Consider the following 8,551-nt stretch of genomic DNA (forward strand, 5'->3'; position numbering starts at 1 on the left):
GGAGCGCGGGGCGCTAGGACCGCGGCCAGCGCCCGGCGGCGGCGGCGGCAGCATGAGCCGGCGCTTCACGGTCACGGCGCTGCCCCGCGAGGGCCCGGCGGCGCGGGGCGCGGCGGCCGCGGGTCGGCCCGGCCGCGACGGCAGAGGTGAGCGCGGCGGGGGCGGCGGCGGGGCAGCGCCGCGGGCAACGTGCCCGAGCAGCGGCGTGGGCAGCAGCGGCTCGGCAGGGTGCATGGAGCAGGGCTGGCGAGGCAGCAGCCATGGGGCAGTGGCTGTGGGGCAGGGTTGGGGAGGTCCTGCCTGTGGAGCAGGGTCTGTTGGCAGCGCTGTCTTGGCAGGGTTTGTGGGGCAAGGGCAGTGGCAGGCTCCATGGGGCCAGTCTGTGGGGCAAGGCCGGTGGGTTGGAGCTTGTAGGGCTCTCTTTGTGGGCCTGGGGCCGTGGGGCAGGGCTGGCCGGGTGCCCCCTGCTCAGTTGCATCTCCAAGGCTCTCTGTGCCTGGGGCCGTCCCGAGGGCTTTGCGGGCAGCGCCAACGCCTGGCTCAGCCCTGGCCTCTCTGATGTGGTGGCGCTGGCGGTTTGGAGTGAAAGTTGTTGCTGTGCGAGAAAACTGCTAAAGTCTCCACGGAGGCGGCAGCCGGTGCTCGGGACTGGGAGCTCTGTGGTGGCGAATGACCCAGGGGGCTGCCAGCTCCAGAGGAGCCATGCTCAGGACAAGGCACTGGGACCAACCCCTCTGGTCCTGCAGGGCTCCGCAGGTACTTGCTGTCCCTGGGGCTGTGCAGCAGCATCCTGCAGACTCCCCTGTGCCTCCTGGCCTTGCCCCCAGCAGGGAGGGCTGGGACCCATCGGGCAGCATGGTGAGAACCTGCCCAGTGCTGCTCGTGAGCCCTCGCTGGTGTCCAGCACGGCCAGCAAGGATGGAGGTGGTTGTCAGAGGAGGACGGGGCTGCAGCCAGTGCTCAGTGCAACGAGGCTGCTGGCTCCCTAGGGCCATGTGCCGGCCCTGCTCCTCCCATGGGAGCACAGGTGGGGATGGGACCATGGCAGAGGGGAGCAATGATGAGCAGAGGGCAGGGTCTGGCTGAGCCGCATGGGGACCTGTCAAGCTCTGGTGTCGCAGCTAGGAACAGCAGTTGTCACCGGAGCTGCATCGATCCCAGAAACCCGACTGGCGTCGTCCGCGTCTCCAGTCGAAGCGGTGACCTTGTGTCCTTGGGAAGGGCCCTGGTGGGAGACACACGCAGCCGAGGGGCCGGAGTCACTGGGCTGGGGCTGGGCTGCCCTGTTGAGCGGGGCCTGGTGCCTGCTGGCCCTGGGGCTCCTGCCTCCTCGGTGCTGCCGTGGGGCTGGGCCAGGGCAATGGCCCAGCGCGGAGCTCCTTTCCACCGCGCTCCGTCCCGGTAAGGATGGCCTGGCCTGGAGGCTGCTGCCAGAGGGAACAGGCTGTGCTGAGCCGGAGCCAGCGCAGCCCCGCGGGAGCCAGCGGGGTTATTGCATTGGCAGCTAATCTAATCGCTGGGGAGCAGCGCGGCGGGCAGGGAGCACCGGCGAGCGGAGGTGAGAGCCCGGGCGGCGATGCGGGGCCGGGAGGCCTCGCGCCGGGGGCTGGGAGCCCAGCTGTGACCTTGTGTCCGGGTGGAGGACATCTGGTGGCCCGGCCCCAGCAGCAGGCGTCCCCAGCCAGGGCCCCGCAGCTCCCAGCAGCCCTGTGTGGCTCTGCGCGGCCCACGTGGCTGTGCATGAAGAGGGCTGTGATGGCCAGGCCAGCACCGCCTGCCCCAGGCCGGGCTTGCACCCTGCCTGGACTGGGAGCAAGCCCGATGCTGTCCCCTTTTATGCCCTGGCAGCACCCCAATGCTGCAGTTTTGTCCCACAGCCTCCCCAGGGGCAGCTGGATGGGGCGGGTGCACTGTGGGGCAGGTCAGTGCTGCTGCTGCAGGGGTGGTGCTGGGGGGCAGTGGCAGGTGAAGTGCTTGGGCTGCCTGTGCTTTCCCCCTCATGGTGGCATCTGGGCAGTAAGGGGCTGTGTCCCCATGGCCGGGGGTGTCACTGGCAAGGAGCATGCCGAGCTCTTTGGGTTAGCTGGATGGGGCTGTGGGGATGCCTAGGGCTCTGGGCCAGTGCTGGAGGCAGAGGCAAGACGGGTTTCAGAGGGGTGGATGTGCTCTGGACTCTGCCCAGTAGCCAGCAGGGGCAGTGGGGCTGGGCTGGCTTCGCGGTGGCTCAGGCACATGCTGGGGGCAGGGGAGCTCAGTGTGGAGGCTGTGGGTTCACATGGGCGTCCCTGGGGTGGGTGCAGGAACAGTGTTTCTGGCAGCAGGTGTCTGTGGGGTGGGAGCCAGGGGGCCCTGTGAGGTGCAGGCACAGCTGGGCTGGTCCCGGAGGAGCTGGTGGCCGGGCGTCGGGCAGGACCATCCTGCTCCGGCTGTGCTCGTCCCAGCATGGGCAGTGATGGGCACTGGCGCCGCAGGACAAACCGGCTGTGAGCAGAGCCCCAGGCACCAGGCGCTGTGCAGGATGGGGCTGCAGGTTGTCCGTGAAGGGGTAATGCTGCGGGCAGAGCCAGGGGCCTTGCCGAGCGGGGATGGCGCGACCCCCAGGCTGGGCAGTGCTGCCTGCTGCCCGTCTGCCGCAGCAAGGGGGGCAGCCCGGCACCCCCAGCAGCCCCCGGGGGCCAGTCCGAGCTCGCCCTGGGGCCCGTAGGGAGCACGCGCCCCATGCCTGCCGGGAGTGTGGGGCCAGCGGGCCCTGTCCGTGTCGGTGGGGCCAGGCAGGAGGCTCTGGGGGTGCATCCGAGGGCTCTGGGACATCGGGAGGGGGATGCGGGAGCTCTGGGGTGTCTGCGGGCCGGGTTGATCGCGGCGGGTCCGCGGCGGGGGGGTCCGCGTGTCCGCGGCGCCCTCCTTGCCCGGCAGGGGCCGCTGCCGGCCCGGCGCGGCGCAGCCCGGAGCCCCGCGGCGGCGCCGGCCCCGCTCCGGTGCGCGGTGCGCTCCGGTTGGGCCCGCTCCGCTTCCCGGTGCGCTCCGGTTGGGCCCGCTCCATTTCCCGGTGCGCTCTGGTTGGGACCCGCTCCATTTCCCGGTGCACTCTGGTTGGGACCCGCTCCGTTTCCTGGTGCGCTTTGGCTGGGGCTCGCTCCGTTGCCCAGTGCGCTCCGGGTCAGGCCCGCTCCATTACCCGATGCGTTCCAGCTGGGACCCGCCGCGTTGCCCGGTGGGCTCTGGTTGGGGTCCGCTCCTTGTGTGCTGTGTCCAGGGCCGGGATTGCTCCACTGCCCACTGTGTTTCTGTGTGGGATCCGCTGCGTTGCCCAATGCGCTCGGTGCCCCTTCTGCTCTATCACCTGGGCCATCCCACTGCCAGCTGCTCTGTCTTCCAGAGTAGCCCAGTGCCAGGTCTGCTCCGTCACCTGGCATGTTCCTGTGCCATGTTCACTCTGTCACTTTGTCTGCTCCATCACCAGTCCAATCCAGTGCTACCTCCCCTCTGTCACTCGCTTAGCTCCATCCCCTGGTTGGCTCTGTCACCCCATCCCTGACAGCACTGTCCTGCTCCACAGCTCTGGGTTACTGCACCTCTGGGTCTGCCCATTTGCGGGAGCGAATTATTCCTGCAGGCACTTCTGGCTGAGACCCTGCACTTGGTGTCTGCCACTTGCAGTTCATGCGATGGGGACAGCTTTTCTATGCCCCTGGTGTGCATTCAGCACAGCACTCTGCCCCTTGCTCCCAGTGGTGTCCTGCCTTGCTGCCCTCCAGCAGCTCCATCCCGCTGCTGGACCAGCCGTCCCACTGCTGCCCCAGAAGAGGGGCTGTCCCTGTGCCCCTCTTCTGCCTGTCCCCCTGCTCCTGCGTCCGGCTGAGCCAGGATCCCATGCAGCACCGGTGCAGGCTGCCAGCCTGCCTTGGCACCAAGGCAGAACTGTCCTGTGGCACGGGTGGAGGCTGGGGACGTGGTGGCCAGCGCAGACCCCCTGGGCAGAGCTGGGAAGGTGGCAGCAGGGGTGCCCCGATGGGATGCACAGAGGCTGGGGACAGTTGCTGCGGGGTGGCCTGGCCATGAGCAGGCTGTGCAGAGGCCAGGGATGTTCTGTGTCCCAAGCACCCGACCGGTGTCATTCACTGCCGATTCCCCCCTTCGCCCTGTCCGGCCAAGAGCCGGGGCTGGTTCATCTTGGGGCATAGATGTGTCGCCCCCTCCCCTCCTCCTCTCCCCTGGGGAGGCTGGGGGAGCCTCAGATATTCAAAGTGATTCTTAAAATAAACCCGTGAACTAGATTGCAGGCGCTGCCTTGCTCCAGCACGGACCTGGTTGCTGTGGCAACCCCAGACTCTGCTTAGCGGAGCCCATCCGCACACTTGGCTCCAGCACCATGGAGAGACCGGAGCTGGGGGCGATGACATCCTGTGGTGGGACCTGGCGGGATATGGACCATGGGGCTGGGCTCCTCTGCCACCTGGGATATGGGACTGCCACTCCAGGGATTGCTGCCTGCGGGGTGGGACCCCCAGGCCTGGAGCTGCTCGCAGAGGCTGGTACAGCTGCTCTTTGCTGTGTTGTCCGGGAACCCAGGACTTTGGCTGTGGGGCTGGGACAGGACCAAAGATACTGGCCGTGGTGCCAAGACAGGAGCAGAGGCCCTGGCCGTGGGGCTGGGACAGGAGCAGAGACACTGGCTGTGGGGCTGGGACAGGCCCCCCTGGCACCAGAGAATCCCCCGAGGCGTCGCTGGCCATGGGGCTGGGTCGGGCCCAGGCTCAGGTGTGCTTGGGGCGCCCTGAGGAGCACAGGCCCCGGCGCCGTGTCCTGAGACAGCGGGGCTCCATGGCAATCGCCATGGCAACCAACTGGTTAAGGAGCCTTTCTCATCACCATGGAAACAGGGCCGGTGTCATCTCCCCGCTCGCTGCTCCTCAATGCTCTTGGGACAGCGGAGCCGGCCGCGCGCTGCCGCCGGGCAAGGGCAGGGGCCTGGGCGCCCGGGACCAATCTGCCCATGCTGGCCTGGCCCTCGATGCAGGTCCCCAACACCGTGTCCACATGGCGGGGCCAGCCCTTGCCCTGGCTCTGTGCACTGGGGGTATTGGCGGTGAGGCTGTAGGGTTCCGCGCTGTTGGGCTGTAGGGTTGTACGCCATGGGGCTGTGCTGGATGGCAGGAGGGGCTCTGAGTTTGCCTGGGGCAACCACGAGGCTGTGCTGCAGGAAGGGGCCATGCAGTGCCAAAACGAGGACTCCGGAGCAGCATGGGCAGGGGTCTGGGTGGTGGTGGCCTGGGGATGCCACCCACGCTGGTGCCCGCAGTGCCCTGCAGCCAAGCGCCGGCTGCGCGGGTCGCCGTGCGGAGCAGCCACCACAGGGCCCGAGGGGCCGCCCCGCGCGGAGGCAGCGCCAGGCCGCCCCTGCCCACCTCCCCGCGCCTCCGCCGCTCCTCCCTCGCCTCCCCCGCAGAGGCAGCGCCAGATTTACCGGAGGTTGCTGCCTTTGGGAGACGTCATTAAGCAGGGAAGGGAGGGGGCTGCGCTCTGCATGCTGGTCATGAGCACAGTGTAGGCAAGGGAGTGCGGGGCTTCTCCCAGGGACCTGCACCGGGAGCAGCCACAGGCCCCGGGACATCCCTCATCCGTCCTCTCGGTGCCACCGATCCCTCCCGGTGCTGGGCAGCCCAGGCTCGCAGCGGGGTGTAGTGCAGGGGGCAGGGTGGTGTTGGATGCGGGACACCCCCGGGCCAGTGCACTCGTGTCACCTCCAGACCCCGCTCTGGCGGTGATGCCCAGGCCGTGTCCCTTGGTCCTGGAGCCGGGCTGTGTGTCTGGCTGCGGTGGTGCCGCCGGCACACGCTGCCCCGCGACGGGCCCAGCTGCGGGCAGTGGAGCTGCCAAGCGGCTGCCCAGCACCGCTAATGAGCTGTGGGACGGGCAGCGCTCCTCCTGTGCCTTTGGGCTGCGCGGGAGGACGCTCATGGAGCCCCGTATTTAGTTTGAGCTTGGCGGGCAGAAGAGCTGTGCAGAGCGCGTGGCAGTGCCGGCACCTCCCCTTCACCGCCCTCCCCACTGCCCCCTGCCAAACCCCAGCCCTGGCCGGCTCTGCCCTCAGCCTGCAGCCCGCCTTAGCCCCTCTCCCGGCTGCTCTTCCTTCTCCCGGTGCCACCTGCCCTCGTGCCCTTGAGCTGCCGCCACCCCGGGGACCTCCCTGCGGAGCCCTCGCTCCCGCGCCAAGCCGTGGGGCTGGGCCGGGCTCCTGGGCGAGCAGGGTGCAGGGCTGGCGAGCTGCGTCCGGAGCTCAGGGACCGGCGCAGGGAGCCCTGGGGAGCACACGGTGCCGACAGGCAGCTCGACCTGCGCGCAGCAGCGCTCGCCTCCCGGGAGGCGGCTCTGAGGCTGCCCGGAGCCTGCACCGTCAGGCTTCCCAGCGCCTCGAACACGTGTCTCGGTCATGAGGGGCTGGTGCTGCTTGTGACAGGACAAAGTCTGCAAGTCTGGCTGCAGGGACAGGGACACCTGCCTAGGGAGCCAAGGATGCCCCTGCCGGGCCTGGCTTTAATGCAGGGCCTGCTCGGCAGATCCCTCAGTGCTGCCCTGTGCAGGGGGTCCAAGGACAGGCATGTGTGGGGCTGGTCTCAGAGGACCTGTGGTCTGGGCAGCCATGGGGCAGGCTGCAGGGGGCCGGAGGCTGTAGCTGTGGGTCGTGGCTGTGCCAGCGATGGGGCTGCAGGCTGCCGTGCGCCCATGTTGTGATTTTCTGCCACTGTCAAGCCCAGGGGCCATGAGCCCTGAGCCCGGAGCCCAGCTCAGCAGACACTGTCCTGGGGCCACTGTGGGAGGACCTGGAGTGTGGGACAGAGCTGTGGGGCCAGCCGGGACCGTGCCAGCTCGCGGCCCAGGGCTGTGCAGTGCTGTTCTATCAGGTTCCTCCCCTCGTGACTCCCGTGCAGCTTGCAGAAAGTGGGGCACTGATGCCATGCCTGGCCCGGTGCCAGGATCCTGCTTGTGCCCAGGCTTGGGGGCCCTTTGCAGCTGTTCACCGGCCCCTGCCTGGGGACAGCCACCTGCCTCCCTCTCCCCATCACTGCTCCGGCCGCGCTCTCGGAGGGCCGGCCTCCTTCCCTGCACCCAGACACTGCCATGAGCTGGGCTCGGGCCATCCCAGGCCTCTGCAGCCCTGGAAGAGCACCATGAGCTGGAGCTCCACGGCATCACGGTCATGGCAGGGTCTCTTCCCCACTGAGCCCTCGTCTGAGCCCTGTGCAGGTTTTGGCTGGGATTTGGGGTCAGCCCCCGGGGCCTGGCTCTTAGCCCCCGTCTATCTGCAGGAGCCGTCAGGAACTGCTGTCCTGCTGCCCCCCACCCATGCCAGGGACCCCTCTGCTGTGGCACGTCCTCCCAGCCATGCCCCATGCCCACAGGGCCCTGTGTCCAGGCTGGGCGAATGCAGTGGATAGCGTAGCCCCCACACTCCTGGCAAATCTCAGCCCCTGAAATGGAGCCATAATCCAGGGATTAGGGGATTAGCGGTCTTTCACGTGCTTGCCCCCCCTCCCCCATCTGCTTTAGCAGGAAAATCCCTCTCGCACTGAGCTCATGCTGAGGCCTCCTGCGCAAACCACTGTCCTGGTGCCGGGCACCTGCTGGGGCTGGGTGTCCCCCACGCAGCCCCCAGCCTGCTGCCCATCCGTGAGGCCCCCGCCTCGGCTGCTGGGTGGGCTCTACTCAGCCATGGCTCCCACCTGAGCAGGGAGCGGGAGGAGCAGCGCTGCCCTCCGCATCCCGCCTGCATCCCCAGGCTGTGCCAGCTGCGCCGGCCAGCCTGTCCCTTGGGACCCGGCCAGCCCCTTGCTCCAGCGCTGGCTCCTCCTCAAGGCGGAGGGACCGGGCTGGTGGAGGGGAAGCAGCCACTGCGGCTGGGCCAGGAGGCCCTGGGGTGCAGCCCCCCGCACCACCCTAGCAGGGCCATCCTGGACAGAGCAGGGTGGCAGAGCCAGGTGGAGGCTGGAGCCGGAGGGCTGAAGCAGCAGCGCCGTGCGCGGGGCTGCCCGGCCCTCCGCGCTTCCCGCCCTGCAGGAGCGCGGCCCCGCGCTGCAGAGCAGTCTGCACGCGAGCTGCTCCCTCGGGCTGCGCGGAGCGAGGCCGGGAGCAGAGCCCGCTGCGGGGCTCAGGATGGAGCAGAGCCTGCTGTGGAGCTCAGGATGGAGCAGAGCCCGGTGCGGGGCTCAGGATGGAGCAGAGCCCGCTGCGGGGCTCAGGATGGAGCAGAGCCCGCTGCGGAGCGAGGCCGGGAGCAGAGCCCGCTGCGGGGCTCAGGATGGAGCAGAGCCTGCTGTGGAGCGAGGCTGGGAGCAGAGCCCGTTGTGGGGCTCAGGATGGAGCAGAGCCCGCTGCGGGGCTCAGGATGGAGCAGAGCCCGCTGTGGAGCGAGGCTGGGAGCAGAGCCCGTTGTGGGGCTCAGGATGGAGCAGAGCCCGCTGCGGAGCGAGGCCGGGCAGTGGGGCAGCCTCCCACAGCCCAGCCCCAGCAGTGCCCGGTGGGGCTGCCCCGCACTGCAGGGTGCAGGTGC

The sequence above is a fragment of the Tinamus guttatus genome, unplaced genomic scaffold (genome assembly GCF_059628265.1).
Source record: "Tinamus guttatus ecotype Peru unplaced genomic scaffold, ASM5962826v1 Tinamus_guttatus_pri_ptg000194l, whole genome shotgun sequence".
Lineage (NCBI taxonomy): Eukaryota > Metazoa > Chordata > Aves > Tinamiformes > Tinamidae > Tinamus > Tinamus guttatus.